This window comes from Panthera uncia (assembly GCF_023721935.1).
Source record: "Panthera uncia isolate 11264 chromosome B2 unlocalized genomic scaffold, Puncia_PCG_1.0 HiC_scaffold_24, whole genome shotgun sequence".
NCBI classification, from domain to species: domain Eukaryota; kingdom Metazoa; phylum Chordata; class Mammalia; order Carnivora; family Felidae; genus Panthera; species Panthera uncia.
In genome coordinates this window covers 59,425,419-59,442,351 of record NW_026057580.1, presented here as the reverse complement: position 1 = coordinate 59,442,351, position 16,933 = coordinate 59,425,419, and positions in this window count along the sequence as shown.

Below are 16,933 nucleotides of genomic sequence, written 5' to 3'. Positions count from 1 at the left end.
TCCTACATCTATCAATGCACCCCAAGCAAGCTGCAATCTTCATTTCCCAAAATCTCACAGAAGCAGTAGTGAAGATATAGGGATGCACAGGCTATTTCCAATATTCAAAAGATCTAACATCAATAACATATCAATTTCCAATAAGATCACACAGGCTAATTTCAATCTGGTCATTTTACTTATCTCAAGATATCCCCGTTTTTCTCATTGAAAACCATTTCTGAGAAAATTTTTTTAAGATTGGCCAATGAGCTAATTACATCACAAATGATCATCGTATGATAAAGTTTCCTAACCTGGAGTGAAAAAGAATCAGTGAACACGTATAAAAATATTTGAAAGAAAAAAACTTGTTCTTTCAGCAAATTAGACTCACCCAGAAGAGATTCTCACTGGACATTGAAAGGCCAGATGACGCATCCCATTTTCCTTATGATAAGCCTCCTGAAAAGAGGCTTTACATGTTGGAATCCTAGGAAACTTTGCACAGAGCAAGACTCTCTCTCAAAGACTCTCTCTCAAAGAAATACTCCTCCTGACTCACAGACCTCTTCCCCTCACCCGACTGCCCCCACTCTCCAGCGAACCACTTGAGCCCTCCATGATATTCCCTGAGGACAGCACAGGGACAGCTGCAAACCTATACTTAAGGAATGTTGCCTGAAAGACAACCAGTGTGAAACCCTGCCCAGCTTTTGTGCACATAAACCAGCCGCAGGCGGAGCCCTTTGCTAATTCAGCAATCATTCGGGGTCTGGCTACATTCTGTAATAGTTGTGTTCTCAATTTTTATGGCTCACACTGAATTCCCACCATTGTTAGCATTAGCTCATTACTGTCTTTGGTATGAAAGCATCCAGGAACTACATCTCTGCAACTGAATGACAGAAAAATAAAGATGCGCTTTCTTAGTATCAGAGACAAGATTTAATGTTCTGTCCTTGTATTGTCTTCAAGTGTGTGAAAATGGTGTTTTAATTTGTTGATTCTATAAATATTAAGACCTGCAGGTGTTTTCAGAAATATAACATCTGTTTGTTCTCTATAAATCAGCCTAATATCATTTTGGGGACCCATCTAATCAGGTTGTGGGGAAATTCAGTAATATGTAGAGATTCCTCCACCCTCAAATTCAGGATCCTATAAAGATTCCAGGGCTTATCCAATTTCAAAAGAAGAGAAGGCATAGATGGGAAGGGTGTGCCTCTGGTCACTGGCCAATTTCTTTGGCCAACCTACCAAGATGTATCTTACTGGATCCTTCTCTGTTCCTTCTAAGCCAAATGTGGGATATAGGAATCATCTGTGAGGCTGGAAACCTTCCAAGGCCCATCTGGCCTTCTATCCCCAAAGGGGGCAGCACACAGCCATCCTTCTCTGGGGTGTGGCCAGAAGCACAGACAAATTCCTTGCTTCTCTGGGAAGCATAGGCTTCTCCCTTTTCAGCTTTCAAAAATCTCATTTTAAAGTCAGGTAAAAATGCTTCTCCTATTTCCCTCAGAACAACAGTCATCAACTTTATACATTGGCATCACCTGGAGAACTGTAAAAAACAATACTGATTCCTGGTTCCTACCTCCAGAGATACTGACCTAATTGGTGTTCATTGTGGCTGGGATGATTTTAATGTGCAGCCAAGGTTGAAAACTGCCATTAATTGTAACAAATATATGAATATAACATGGTAATAATTTAGGGAAACTGCGAATGAGGTATGTGAGAACTTCGTGTCCTAACTTTGCAATTTTTCTCTTACTTTAATACTCTTCTAAAGTTAAAAGTTGGCTAATACCTCCATATATACATATAATTACATGTGATGCACTTGTATCGGTTCAGGTGAAGGGCAATGTTTTTTTATTTTCAAAAAAACATAGATACATAATAAAAATTTTCAACTATTACCAAAAGCTAAAAAATGAAAACTAAAAGTGGAAATAAGAACTCTATAGTAAAGGAGTGAGACATCAAAAATTACAGTGTTTTTTAAAAAGTTTTCACCCATAGAAAGTACTTTATGTTACTTTAGAAAATTTGTGAAATGCAGTAATATATGACAAAGGTCTTATATATGTATTTTGTACTTTTGTACAAAGCATATAAGCAAATGTTAGATAAAGAAAGCATAATCCAGGGGCACCTGGGTGGCTGTCAGCTAGGCGTCATACTTTGGCTGAGGTCATGATCTCACAGTTTGTGGGTTCCAGTCCCATGTCGGGCCCTGTGCTGGCAGCTCACAGCCTTCAGCCTGCTTCAGATTCTGTGTCTCCCTCTCTCTCTGCCCCTCCCCCACTCATGCTCTCTCTCTCTCTTTCTCAAAAATAAACAGTAAAAAAAATTTTTTTAAAGAAAGCACAATCCAATAATGTATTTACAGTCATAATCCCAGCTATATCCTAAGATTATATATCTTGAAATTCTACTTTTTGTACTAGGCTCAATTCACTAAATTTTAAGTTTTTGTTTGTTTTGTTTTTGAGAGAGAGAGAGGGAGAATGTGCATGCAAAAGTGCAAGCAGGGGAGGGCCAGAGGGAGAGGGAGAGAGACAATCTTAAGCAGACTCTACTCCCAGCCCAGACCCAGAATCGCAGGGCTCCATCTCACAACCATGAGGTCATGACCTGAGCAGAAATCAAGAGCCAGACGCTTAACCAACTGAGCCACCCAGGTGCCCCATCGATTCACTTAATTTTAAATGTTTCCATTTATCTCCCAAATATTCATCATTGTAAAAAGAAAGTTAAAGGGGGCTCTTCATGAAGTGTGGAAGATTGGAAATTAAATGGCACCTCTTCCCTCTCACTTCCAATCTTTGGTCCCCAGGAGAGGACACCCTCAGATCCCAGACATCTCTTTCCTCAGCTAGGAAAAGGATGAGGGGCTGGGCTGAACCCCAAGGCACCAGCAGCCACAGCAGTACCCTCCAAAACCCAGTAAGAGAACTCAATCCTTTTCTAAGATTCCATATGCCTTCCCCACAGCCCACCAGAGCAGGGCCAACCCCCCCCCCCCCGCCTCACCCCCCACAGGCTCATCTCTCCAAGTTCCATGTCAGAATGGAAGCTAACTTTTTTTGGTACCTTGACTCCTAAGACACACTCCAAAAAAACAGGGGCTTGATTAATATTTTTAGCTCAATTGCTTTATTTTCCGTAAGAAGGCAAAGTTAAAATAATGCTAGGAATCAAAATATTTTATGTGATCAGGTTATGATGACCAGCACAAAATTATCTGTAATTCATTTTTTCAGGTAAATTCTGTTTATCTTTTAATTCTTATTCTAAAAAAAATAATAATATTTTTCTGGAAATTCTTACAATCATAGTTTTCCAGGGATCCCTTCCTTTGCTTGTGTTGTATCATGAATATCTCAGTTATGAATGGATTGTCTTTTATGTCCCAGAAATTCCTCAGTATTTTCTTCTCTTCTGACATTTCTTCTCTTCCTGTGACCATCACTGTGGTTAATTTAATTGTATATTTCTTCTGTTGTTTCAAAGCTAACTGTTGGGGGAGAAGGGCTAAGTGCAGATTTCACCTGCTGATTTGGGCATAGCTGATTCTCATTGAGAGAGAACTCTGGCAGCAGTGAGAATGAGTGGCTGGAATATAAGACTGGAGGTGAGAAACAGTGGCTCCTGTGATAATCCAGATGAGAAATGGTGAAAGCCAGAATTAGAGCCACATCAGTGGGATAGAAAGGTGGGAACATACTGTCCCCTGTTTTTGAGGAAATTTACCATGTTGGTGGAAAGACAAAACACAGCCTGAGTTTTTCAGGCTTTACAGCCTATAGATCATACCAAGATCACACAAAGAGTAATATCTCCACTGGTTTCCCTACCTGCTCAAATAAGATCTCCTCCCTGGAAAAAGTTTCCCTTTGTTATTCATAGAGTTGCCAAGTAGTGGCTCACATGTGCTCGCAATGTGTCTATCCCTGCCAGACCCCGTTGCTCCACAGAGTGGCTTGAAATAATGCCCAAGCTGTGATCAAGCTGAAGCTTTTGACAACCCAAGCTTTCTTATTAGGTCTCCTTAGAATGAGTTCTTACCCAGGAAGAACTTCAGTTCTCCTGTAAATAGACATCTGGTATGATTCATCCACCCCCAACCCCTGCTGGATTTACATGGACATAGCTGAATCCCATTCAATTCAAACTGTGAACTCTTGCCTCACCACCCCCATTATGTCCAAAATAAACATTTAAAATTATACAAAGGAGAGATGACAGGAAAGAGAAGAGCCTTAGTGAACATATATGTTACATGTGGAATTGTAAGAAACGTTATTAAAAAATAGCCTCGACTTTGAATCTGAATAAAAAGGAAACTATCAGAAACAAATAAATGGAAACAAAATGGCAGAGATGATGTAGGGTCCTTCCACTAAATAAAGACACCAATCTGATGACAACATTCAGTGCTACCAACTTCACCTTACAGAGGGCAATATTAATATGCCCAAGCTATGGAAAGTGCTCAAAGGCACAATTCTTTTTAACCTGATGTCTTAAAGCCTTAAATAAAGGGTCACCTCATCTGAAAGCCTTGCCTCTCTGCAAATAGTAGTGTCCCAGGGAGAGCCTCTGAATTACACATATTTCGCTCAAGTTGGGCATAGCCTGTCCATATTCGCTGGAAGAAGAAATGGTTCAAAATAGCCAAAAGGTAAGTTGGAAACTCTCACTTTTGTCCCTTACTTCTCTGCCTTATCTTCATATCTAGCATAGGTCTCTCCTCCTCTCCCTGAAATGTCCATCCCAGGACAATTGTTCGTGCTCTCTGATAGTCCGTAATACCTCCAGCCCCAACCCAGCTGTCAGGAAAAAACAAACCCAGTTTACACGGCAACCGAAAGATAGCACACTTCAGAAATCCCTGGAGAAGATGAGAAAGGGGCACAGGAATCATTTCAAGCTATTGCAGTCCTAGCCCACATTTACCAACAGAACTGGTTCTGAATGAAAGTCAAACTTGCTTTGTTCTCAGTCCATGGCTTCCTTTTAAATGTCTGCTCTAGAACCAGGCAGTGAGGAGAGAGAGGGAAGGAAGGACTCAGAGAAAGACTCAGAGAGCATATTGGGGAAAAGAGGAGAAAACTGTTTTCATTTTTCCTATGGCAGACAGAAGAAGAGGAAGCATTCTCTTCCAATTTGTTGATCTTAGCTCTTCAGAGATTCTTTCAGGAGTAGAACTTTGTCTCCTGTCTGTACTCAAGGAGAGCTGTTTCCCAGGTGAAATAAATTGATCACTTCGAAGAAGCCAATTTAACATTTTTAGACAAGTTTAGATCAAAGAAGCCAATTTGACAAGATGTTCTATTTAAATCACATGAAAAAATATAACTTTTTGTTTTAGGCTAGCTTATTGTTTTCCATATGAAAATGCAGCAAGCAATTCTTTACATTGTTTTTGTAGACATAAAATAAATAAAACACGAATCAAACCATGTTTCTTAGAAAGTGACTTTCTGTATTATATGGAGTTATACTGAAAAAGAAACAAAAGCCTGCTATTCCTATGGCACTCTTGTACAGTGATTGGATTATTATATATAATACACAAGTATACATATATAGAAAAAGCCCACAGCAATACAAATTGCTGGAGTACTGTTGAGAGTATATTATATTTTAAATTCTTAGCAAATGTTATGCTAATCTAGCAGCCCACCAGTGGCCACCCACCACCATCTGAGAAGCACTGGAGAAACGAACAGCCACATGGAACAAAAGTGTGAATGGAATAAAGTCAGCCTGATCCTGTATTTGCCAGGGTCCAGTCATGAAAGAAAAACACAGCAGACATTTTAGCAAGGAGAATTTGATGAAAGGAATAGCTAACCAGGTATCGGAGAACTGGAAGTGCCACAGGGTCCACCCTGAGGTAACACAGAGATGTGACTGCAAGGAACAACTTCCACCACTAGGGCAAGGGCAACAAAAGGAAGAGTTCAGAAGTATTAAAACTCAGAAGCTTGAAGGAGGGACCCCACAGAGCTGGCATCCAGATCTCTGAAGGGGGGGGGGGGTGCTGCCTGGCTGAACTGTCTTCTCCAAGAGGGTGCACTGAGGCTGGTTCTGAAAGAATTCTTACTGCTGGAATCAATGGTCACTGCCAGGGTGAACCATTGCTGTGGGAACACTGACAGGAACAGGAAGAAGCAAGTCCCGACTTCCAGTCTCGTTTAGTGGCTCCTTTAGACAGACAGTAAAAGAGATCCAGCTGGAAAAGGAGAAGTTTGCAGGGACTGAACCCCAGCATCACAAAGCAAAGTATAGGAAGAGTGGGGTTAAAGGCCAATGACAGTGTACCACCCCAGCCTTGTCCCATATTTTTAAAGGATTCCAGTATGCTTAACCTTATATTTCCTGCTGGGAGAAAGTTTCCAATGCAGTTGGATTATTGCACCAAATCATGTGCATCAACCTACATGAAAACAGCTCAAGGGGTGCCTGGGTGGCTCAGTAGGTTGAGCTTTTGGTTCAGGTTGTGATCTCATGGTTTGTGAGTTCAAGCCCCACATCAGGCCCTGCGCTAGTGGTGTGGGGCCTGCTTGAGATTCTCTCTCTCTCCCTCTCTCTCTCTGCTCCTTTCTTATTGCATGCTCTCTCTCTCTCTCAAATAAATAAATAAACTTAAAAAAAACAATTTAAAAAAGACAGCTCAAGGAAGGGATCAAAGGAAGATGAGATACTATCTTATCATAAATAGAAGAGCTACCCTAGGATTGGATTTCTATGAAACACTGTTTTCATTTTTAACATTTGCCTTAGACTTTTCCATTTAACCTTGTGTCTGGGGTTAAGGAGAACCCAATAACTTACATTTTCATTAGGATTTGGTTATGTACAAGAATTGACTTCCAGGCTACTGAAACAAAATGTTCTTGGTTCTCAAGAATCACCCCTCCCCTGGTTTTTTATAAATGTTTGTTGATGAAAGAAATGGACACTGTTGATAGGGCTGCAGCCGTAGTGGCAGCTCCCACCTAGTTAGTCCTACAGGTAAAAGTTTTTGTCACCCAAGAGGATGGAAGTTCTAAAACCCTGACATGTCATCTCAAACTCACCTCACAAAAACTTATAATGAATAAAATCTTTTTTAAAAGATGTCTTCTAATATATAATGTTATCAAATATATTGCCAGTATTATTAAGTGAGAGAAGAAAGCAACAGGTACAACACAATCTCATCTTTTTTTTTTTTTTTGCAAATAGGTATAGAAAAAAGACCAGAAGAAAATATACTAATATTAAGGGATTATGTTAATTTTTACTCTTCTATCTTTTCTATGTACCAGGTCTCATCTACTACTGAGACCTCTGAAGTCTTAGTAGTACCATTTCACTTTGGGAAAAAATGAAAACTTGGACTAGCAACGTGCCCTGACTCTTTAGCTGGTGAAGACAGACAGGGATCCCAACGCCAGTCTATCAGCCTCACAAGTCCCCACACGTAATTACATGCATTACTTTTGGAAGAAGAGGGAAAGAGCAATTTTTGTTAAATAATTGTGGTGAATAAATGCAAACCTTTAGTTAAATGAAATAGACCATTTTCTTTATTAAGTTGTTTAGTGAATATCCACCAATCCAAATTTATTAGATGTCCAGGCCATGGCCAGAGTTCTAAGTGAAACAGATACAAGTAACAGGTCTGATAGAGAATTTAGAGTAATTATTATAAAGACACCCACTGGACTTGAGAAAAGAGGGGAAGGCATCAGAGGGAGTCTTAACACAGAGATAAGAAATGACATAGCAGAGACAAAGTGTTCAATAAATGAAATGAGAAACACGCTTGATGTAAGGAACAGCAGGCTGGAATAAGCAGAGAAATGATTTAATGACCTAGAAGACAGGGTTATGGAAAGTAATAAAGCCAAACAAAAGAGAGAAGAAAGAACTACGCAAAATGAGAATAGACTTGGAGAGCCAGGGCAGTTCAGTCAGTTAAGTGTCCAATTGATTTTGGCTCAGATCATGATCTCACAGTTGTGAGATTGAGCCCTGTATTAGGCCCCATGCTGACCTGCTTGGGATTCTCTCTCTCCTTCTCTCTCTCTCTCTCTCTCCCTCTCTCTGCCCTTCCCCCATTCATGTTCCCTCTCTCTTTCTCTCTCTTTCTCAAAATAAATAAATAAAAAGTTTAAAAAATGAGAATAGACTTAGGGAAGTCAGTGACTCTATCAAACATAATAACATTCATATTATAGGAATCCCAAAAGAATAAGAGAAAGAAAAGGGGGCAAAAAATTTATTTGAAGAAATAATCGCTGAAAACTTCCTAATCTGTGGAAACAGATATCCAGGAGACACAAAGACCTCCAACAAAATCAACAAAAGCAGATCCACACCAAAAAACATACAGTAATTAAACTGGCAAGATATGGCAATAAAGAAAAAAAAATTTAAAGCATCAAGACAACAGAAAACAGTTACATACAAGGGAAACCCCATATACTATCAGCAGATTTTTCAGCAGGACCTCTGCAAGCCAGAAGGAAGTGGCATGATATATTCAAAATGCTGAATGGAAAAAATCTGCAGCCAAGAATACTCAAACCAGCAAGGCTATCTTTCAGAATAGAAGGAGAGTTTCCAGACAAACAAAAATCATGACCACTACACCAGCCCTACAAGAAATAGTAAATAGGACTCTTTGAGTGGAAAAAAAAAGACCAAAAGTGACAGTATGAAAGGAGGAAACACAAAAGCAGTAAAAATAAATATTTCTATTAAAAAAATCAGTCATGGAACTCATAAAAGATGTAAATTATGACACCATATACCTAAAACGTGGAGAGGAGAGGAGTAAATAATGGGTTCAAACTTAAACAACCATCAACTTAATATAGACTGCTATATGCAGAAGATGTTATATACAAACCTAATGGTAAACACAGATCAAAAACCACTAACAAGTATGCAAAGAATAAGGAGAATATAAATATATCACTAAATAGAATCAGCAAAACATGAAAGAGAGAAAGAGATAAAAGGATCAGAAATAAAATAATTAATAAAATGGCAAAAAGCACATGCCTACCAATAATTACTTTGAGGGGCGCCTGGGTGGCTCAGTTGGTTGAGCATCCAACTTCAGCTCAAGTCATGATCTCACGTTTCATGGGTTCTGGCTGCACATCAGGCTCTGTACTGACAGCCCAGAGCCTGGAGCCTGCTTCAGATTCTGTATCTCTGTCTCTCTGCCCCTTACCCACTCGTACTCTGTCTCTCTTTCTCAAAAGTATATAAACATTAAAAAAATAATTACTTTGAATGTAAATGGACTCAACACTCAAATCAAAAGACATAGGGTGACAGAATGGATTAAAAAAAAAAAAAAACAAGACTCATCTATATGCTGTCTACAGGATATTCATTTCAGACCTAAAGACACCTGCAGATTGAAAGTGAGGGGATGGAGAGTCATTTATCATGCAAATGGGTATCAAAAGAAAGCTGGAGTAGCAATATTTATATCAGACAAAATAGATTTTAAACAAAGACTCTAACAAGAGAAAAAGGACACTATACAATAATAAAGGGGACAATCCAACAAGAATATATAACAATGCTAAATATTTATGTACCCAACATGAAAGCCCCCAAATACATAAAAGAGTTAATAACAAATATAAAGGAACTAATTGATTTAAAAAAAAAATAATAGTAGGGGACTTTAACACACCACTTACATCAGTGGACAGATCATCCAATCAGAAAAACAAGGAAACAATGGCTTTGAATGACACATTGAACCAAGTGGATTTAACAGATATATTTAGAGCATTCCATCCTAAAATAGGAGAATACACATTCTTTTCAGGTGCACATGGAAGATTCTCCAAAATAGATCACACATTAGGCCACAAAAAAGTCTCAACAAATTCAAAAGAATCAAAGTCATACAATGCATCTTTTCAGACCACAATGCAGTGAAATCAGAAAACAACCACAAAAAAAAAAAAAAAAAATCTGGAAAGACCACAAATACATGGAGGTTAAACAACATGCTACTAAACAATGAATGGGTTAACCAAGAAATCAAAGAAGAAACCCAAAAGTACATGAAAACAAATCAAAATGCAAACACAACATTCCAAAACCTTTGGAATAGAGCAAAAGTGGTTCTATCAAGGAGCAAGAAAAATCTCAAATAAACTACCTAACCTTACATCTAAAGAGGAACTAGAGAAAGAACAACAAACAAAACCCAAAACCAACAGAAGAAAGAAATAATAAAGCTTAGAGCAGAAATAAATGATATAGAAACTAAAAACAAAAACAAAAAATATATAGAACAGAAAAATGAAACCAAGAGCTTGTTCTTTGAAAAAATCAACAAAATTCATAAACCTCTAGCCATATTTATCAAAAAGCAAAGAGAAAGAACTCACATAAATAAAACTTCTTCTTGAAAGAAGAGGAATAACAACCAATATCACAGAAATACAAAAAATTATAAGAGAATACTATGAAAATGAAAAATTGTATGTGAACAAATTGGACAAACTAAAAGAAATGGATAAATTCCTAGAAACATACAACCTACCAAAGCTGAAGCAGGAAGAAATAGAAAAATTTAATAGACTGATTACCAAGGAGATGGATTGCTAATCATAAAACTCCCAACAAACAAAAGCCTGGGACCAGATGACTTCACAGGCAAATTTTACCAAACATTTTTTTTTAATTTTTTTTATTACATTTATTTATTTTTGAGAAACACAGTGAGACAAAGCATGAGCAGGGGAGGGGCAGAGAGAGAGGGAGACACAGAATCTGAAACAGGCTCCAGGCTCTGAGCAAGCAGCAGCATAGAGCCTGATGCAGGGCTCGAACCCACGAACTGTGAGATCATGACCTGAGCCGAAGTCAGACGCTCAACCAACTGAGCCACCCAGGTGCCCCTACCAAACATTTAAAGAGGAGTTAATACCTATTCTCAAACTTTTCCAAAAGAAGAAAAGGAAGGAAAACTTCGAAATTCATTCTATGAGGCCAGCAATACTCTGATACAAAAACTAGATAAAGACTCCACCAGAAACTACTAGAACTGATACATGAATTCATCCAGATTCATTGCAGGATACAAAATCAATGCACAGAAATCTGTGCATTTCTATACATAATAATGAAGTAGCAGAAAGAGAAATTAAGAAAACAATCCCATTTACAATTGCACAAGAAAGAAAGAAAGAAAGAAAGAAAGAAAGAAAGAAAGAAAGAAAAAAGAAAGGAAAGGAAAGAAAAAAGAAAAAGAAAAGAAAAGTAAGGAAAAGAAAAGAAACTACAGGCCAATATCTTTGATGAACATAGATGCAAAACTCATCAACAAAATACTAGCAAATTGAATTCAACAATACATTTAAAAAAAAATCATTCACCATTATCAAGTAGGACTTATTCCCAGTATGCAAGTGTGGTTCAATATTCACAAATCAATCAATGTGATACATCACATCAATAAAAGAAAGGATTAAAACCACAAGATTATTTCAATAGATGCAGAAAAACACTTGACAAAGTAAAACATCCACTTATGATAAAAGCCTTCAACAAAGTAGGTTTACAGGGAACATACCTCAACATCATAAAGCCCTTATATGAAAAACCCACTCACCACTTTTATTCAGCATAGTACTGGAAGTCCCAGACACAGCAATCAGACAACAAAAGGAAATAAAACACATCCAAATTGGTAAGAAAGAAAGAAAAGTTTCACTATTTGCAGATGACATGATACTATATATAAAACCTAAAGACTCTACCAAAAACTACAAGAACTGATAAATGAATTCAGTAAAGTTGCAGGATACAAAATCAATGTACAGAAGAAATTTGTGCATTTCCTTACACTAATAATGAAGTAGCAGAAAGAGAAATTAAGAAACAATCCCATTTACAATTACACAAACGATAATAAGATACATAGGAATAAACTTGTAACCAAAGAGGTGAAAAAGCTGTACTCCAAAAACTATGAAACATTGATGAAAGAAATTGAAGACAACACAAAGAAATGGAAAGACATTTCATGCTCATGGATTGGAAAAACAAAAATTGTCAAAATGCCCATACTACCCAAAGCAATAAAGATTTAATGTACTCTTTATCAAAATACCAACAACATTTTTCACAGTACTACAACAAAAAATCCTAAAATTTCTATGGAACCACAAAAGACCCCGAATAGCTAAAGCAATTTTGAAAAAGAAAAGCAAAGCTGGAGGCATCACAATTCCAGACTTTAAGCTATATTACAAAGCTGTAGGAATCAAAACAGTATGGTACTGACACAAAAATAGACACACAGATAAATAGAACAGAATAGAAAACTTAGAAGTAAGCCCACAATTACATGATCAACTAATCTTTGACAAAGCAGGAAAGAATATATAATGGGAAAAATACGGTCTCTTCAAATAAATGTTGGAGAAACTGGTCAGGTACATGTAAAAGAATGAAACTGGACCACTTTCTTACACCATACACAAAAGTTCAAAATTTATTAAAGACCTAAATGAGAGACCTGAAACCATAAAACTCCTAGAAGAGAGCATAGGCAGTAAGGTCTCTGACATTAGTCATAGCAACATTTTTCTAAATATGCCTCCTGAGGCAAGGAAAACAAAAGCAAAAATAAACTATAGGGACTATATCAAAATAAAAAGCTTCTGCACAGCAAAGGAAACAATAAAAAAACTAAAATGACAGAGAGGATATCTGCAAATGACATATTCAATAAAGGTTTAGTATCCAAAGTACATAAAGAACTGATACAACTCAACACCCAAAAAACAAATAATCCAGTTTAAAAATGGACAGAAGACATGAACCGACATTTTTCTAAAGAAGACATCCAGATGGCCAATAGACACATGAAAAGATTCTCAACATCACTCATCATCAGGGAAATGCAAATCAAAACTACAATGAGATATCCCCACACCTGTCAGAATGGCTAAAATCAACAACATAAGAAACAATAGGTGTTGGCAAGGATGTGGAGAGAGAGGACCCTTTTGCACTGTTGGTGGGAAACTGATGCAGCCACTCTGGAAAACAATATGGAGGGTCCTCAAAAAATTGAAAATAGAACTACCCTATGATCCAGTAATTGCATTACTGGATATTTAATCAAAGAATAAAAAATACTAATTCAAAAGGATGCATGCACCCCTAGGTTTATAGCAGCATTATTTACAATACCCAAATTATGGAAGCAGCCCAAGTGTTCATCAATAGATGAGTGGATAAATTATTATATATATATATATATATATATATATATATATATATATATATATGGAAATGTTACTCAGCCATAAAAGAGAATGAAACCTTACCATTTGCAACAACATGGATGGAGCTGAAGAGTATAATGCTAAGCAAAATTAGAGAAAGACAAATACTGTATGGTTTCACTCATTTGTGGAATTTAAGAAACAAAAAAAATGAGCAAAGGAAACAAGAGAGAGCCAAACCAAGAAAAAGACTCTTAACTATAGAGGACAAACTGATAGTTACCAGACAGAGGTGGTTGGGGAGATGGGTGAAATAGGTGATGGAGATTAAGGAGTGCACTTGTGATGAGCACTGGGTGATGTATGAAATTGTTGAATCAGTATGTTGTATACCTGAAACTAATATTACACTGAATGGTAACTCTACTGGAATTAAAATAAAAACTTAATTTAAAAAAACTACAAAACTCACTCAAAAGAAATAAATAGGACATCAGTGGGAATGGATGAGTATGAATCTCCAAAAATCCTCTCCTCTGAAAAAGCAACAAGACTATTGGCAAAAATCAACAATATGGTGGTATGCAAATAACCAAAGGCTTGTCATAATCTGCAGAACATTTAATCAAGATAAAAGGCTGAATATCAGTAAGAACAGTGAGCTTTTAACTTGCTCTATTTTAACTTGCTCTATTTCCCACCCACCCCCACTTTCCACAGTTCTGCAGTAGTCTTATAAACTTAACAGAGCACAATTACATCTGAAAGTCACTAGCGAGGACAGAATAAGTCTGGAGCTCCTCCAAAGCCCCCCCCACCAAGAACATTATCATTATTGTACCTGTCTTGTGGTTCCTTGGAAGACCCCACTCACAAGGTTTATCTTTATTTGACCTGATTCAGACCTTACCTACTGCAGTTTTTTCTCCCAGGGCATTTGTCAGCAGCAATTGTTTGACATCGTGGCTGCCTGATCCAGCAGATTATAGTTGGGCAAAAAGTCTGCTAATCAAAAAGCTGAAAATGAAAGCTGGGGAATAATGTCCATAGGGGATTTTATGGACTGAATTGTATCTGCCCAAAATTCATACATTGAATTTGTAACCCCAGTACCTTACACTGTGACTGTACTTGGAAATGGAGCAAAAGGAAAAAAAGAGAGAGAAAAAGACAACCAAGAAAGAGACTCTTAACTATGGAGAATAAACTGATGGTTACTCGAGGGAGGTAGGTGGAAGGATGGGTGAAATAGGTAATGGAGGTGAAGGAGCACAATTGTTGTGATGAGCACCAAGTGTTGTATAGAAGTGTTGAATCACTATATTGTACACCTGAAACTAATATTACACTGTACGTTAACTGTATTGGAATTTTTTTAATTGTATTTAAGAAATTATTAGATGTCTGTGCCGCCAGGGTGGCTCGGTCAGTTAGGCGTCCGACTTTGGCTTAGATCATGATCTCACAGTTTGTGGGTTTGAGCCCCACATCCGGCTCTGTGCTAACAGCTCAGGAGCCTGGAGCCTGCTTTTCTGTGTCCTCCTCTTTCTTTGCCCCTCCCCCACTCACGCTCTGTGTCTCTCAAAAATAAATAAACATTAAATAAATAAATAAATAAATAAATAAATAAATAAATATCAGCTGTCCTACTGATTTTATTATGTCTGGCTCCTGTAATTTATCACTTTCCAAAAAGTTTGGCTACATTAAGTATATTCAATTTTTAAGTGTATGATTGGACGCTAATTCCAAAGCCAGCTATTGCTACCAATTAAGCAGAGAGCTGGGGAGCCCTTTATTTTCCCAGGAATGTCCTTGTTCCCACTGAGATGCTGAGCAGAAGACAGCTAAGGATCAAAAGATAAATCTTGACAAGCTAATTAATAATAATTGACTTGTTCAGAAACTATTTCTCAGCCCAGGATATTAAACTGATTATAATCCACATCTGCAACTTTCCCACCACCTCTCCCATCCCTTCATCCATCTGTCTAAATTCTGTTGGATCCATGAATTTTTATTTTAATCATACATGTACTAAGGACTTTTAACCTAATCAGAAGCACATACATTAACATGAATTTATTTAAAACAAAAATACTGCCTTTTTGTCAGCTTTCTTCATTAATTCCTGACTGGTTCTAGTTAATAACATTAATACAAAATACATCTTTAGTTCTTTGCAGACATCAAATAGACTGAGAAAAAGAGCATTACATTAGCATGCCTAAAGCATTTCATATTCAGCCATACAGAAATGAATAGAAGCAGTTTGAAATGAGAAGAAAGCAGCAAGTAGGAAGTGCAACTCTGAACATTCTCCGTGCTCATTCTCAATCAGAGTTGATGGAAATGAATACGGTACCATACTTAGCCCCAGATGATAGATGAACCTGCTTTCATCTCACTGTTAGAGAGACCGTGGCTTCTTTTTTCTGACTCACTAGTGGCAAGAAAATGTCTAACTGCATTGTACCTCTTTCTTTACCTTCTCAAGAGCTTAAATAAAATGCTCCATCAGCTGGGGCCTCTTCGTGACATAAGGTATACTCTAAGAAATTGTTAAATAAACTCTTTGAAATCTTGATTTACTTTTGAAGAAAGGAACTAAGCCATAGCAAAGTCTGTTGGTGGTAATTGCTGGCCAGCTCTTGGTGAATGAGATATGGTCTAGCTCTCATCTCATGCTGATTTATACTAGTTCTGAGGATCCACTCCAGCTGTCCTCTAGCTCACAGGCTGAGCCCTTCCCTCTTCTGTGGATGGAAATGTGCTCCCTAGTATGCTGACTCAGGAAGTTTACTAAACATAAGGCATTATTCACATTGTGGACTGCACAATAAATATACAACTTCTATTCTGTCATTGAGAATAGGTGGACAATTTAATTCAACAAATATTATTGACTATATATTTTGTGTAGTAACTTGTAAGGATGCTATAGGGTGTTGTAAAGAGAAATAAGGCTTCCCGATTTTCTTAAGCTTTTCTTAAGTGTTAAAGAAAGCAATATATATGAAAGTACTTTATAGCACTTTTATAAGATGTAATATAAATATACAATTAATCTATGGAAGACTTAAAAGTTACACATGACAGAGCTTGCAAATTGATGGCCCACTGACTTTTTTATTTTTGGCATGCAGATGATTTTAAAAATAAGAACATTTCAGGGAGCCTAGGTGGCTCAGTTGCTTGAGCATCTGACTCTTGATTTCGGCTCAGGTCATGATCCCAGGGTCATGGGATCAAGCCCCACATTGGGCTCCTCACTGAGCATAAAGCCTGCTTAAGCTTCTCTGTCTGTCTGTCTGTCTCTCTCCCCCCCCAACCTGTGCCCCTCTCCCCCCTCACACATGTGTGTGTCTATATATAAAATTAAAATTAAAAAATTAAATTAATAAAAAAGAACATTTCAAATAAAAATCCATATTTTCAGCTTCTCTTAATAAGACCTTATCTGCTGGCCCCACAAACTCACATGGCAATGATGGGCTCAGCTAAATAACAGCTAGTCCTTAGAGAGATCATGGACTCTCTAGCTTGCAATACACCATCTACTCCCTATTGTCTTAACCCAAACTCCCTATTATCTTAATCCAATCACATCATTGCTCCATTATGGGGTTTGGTGACTTCTGTGTTAAGTGGTCATCAACTTAGCAATGGTCCTA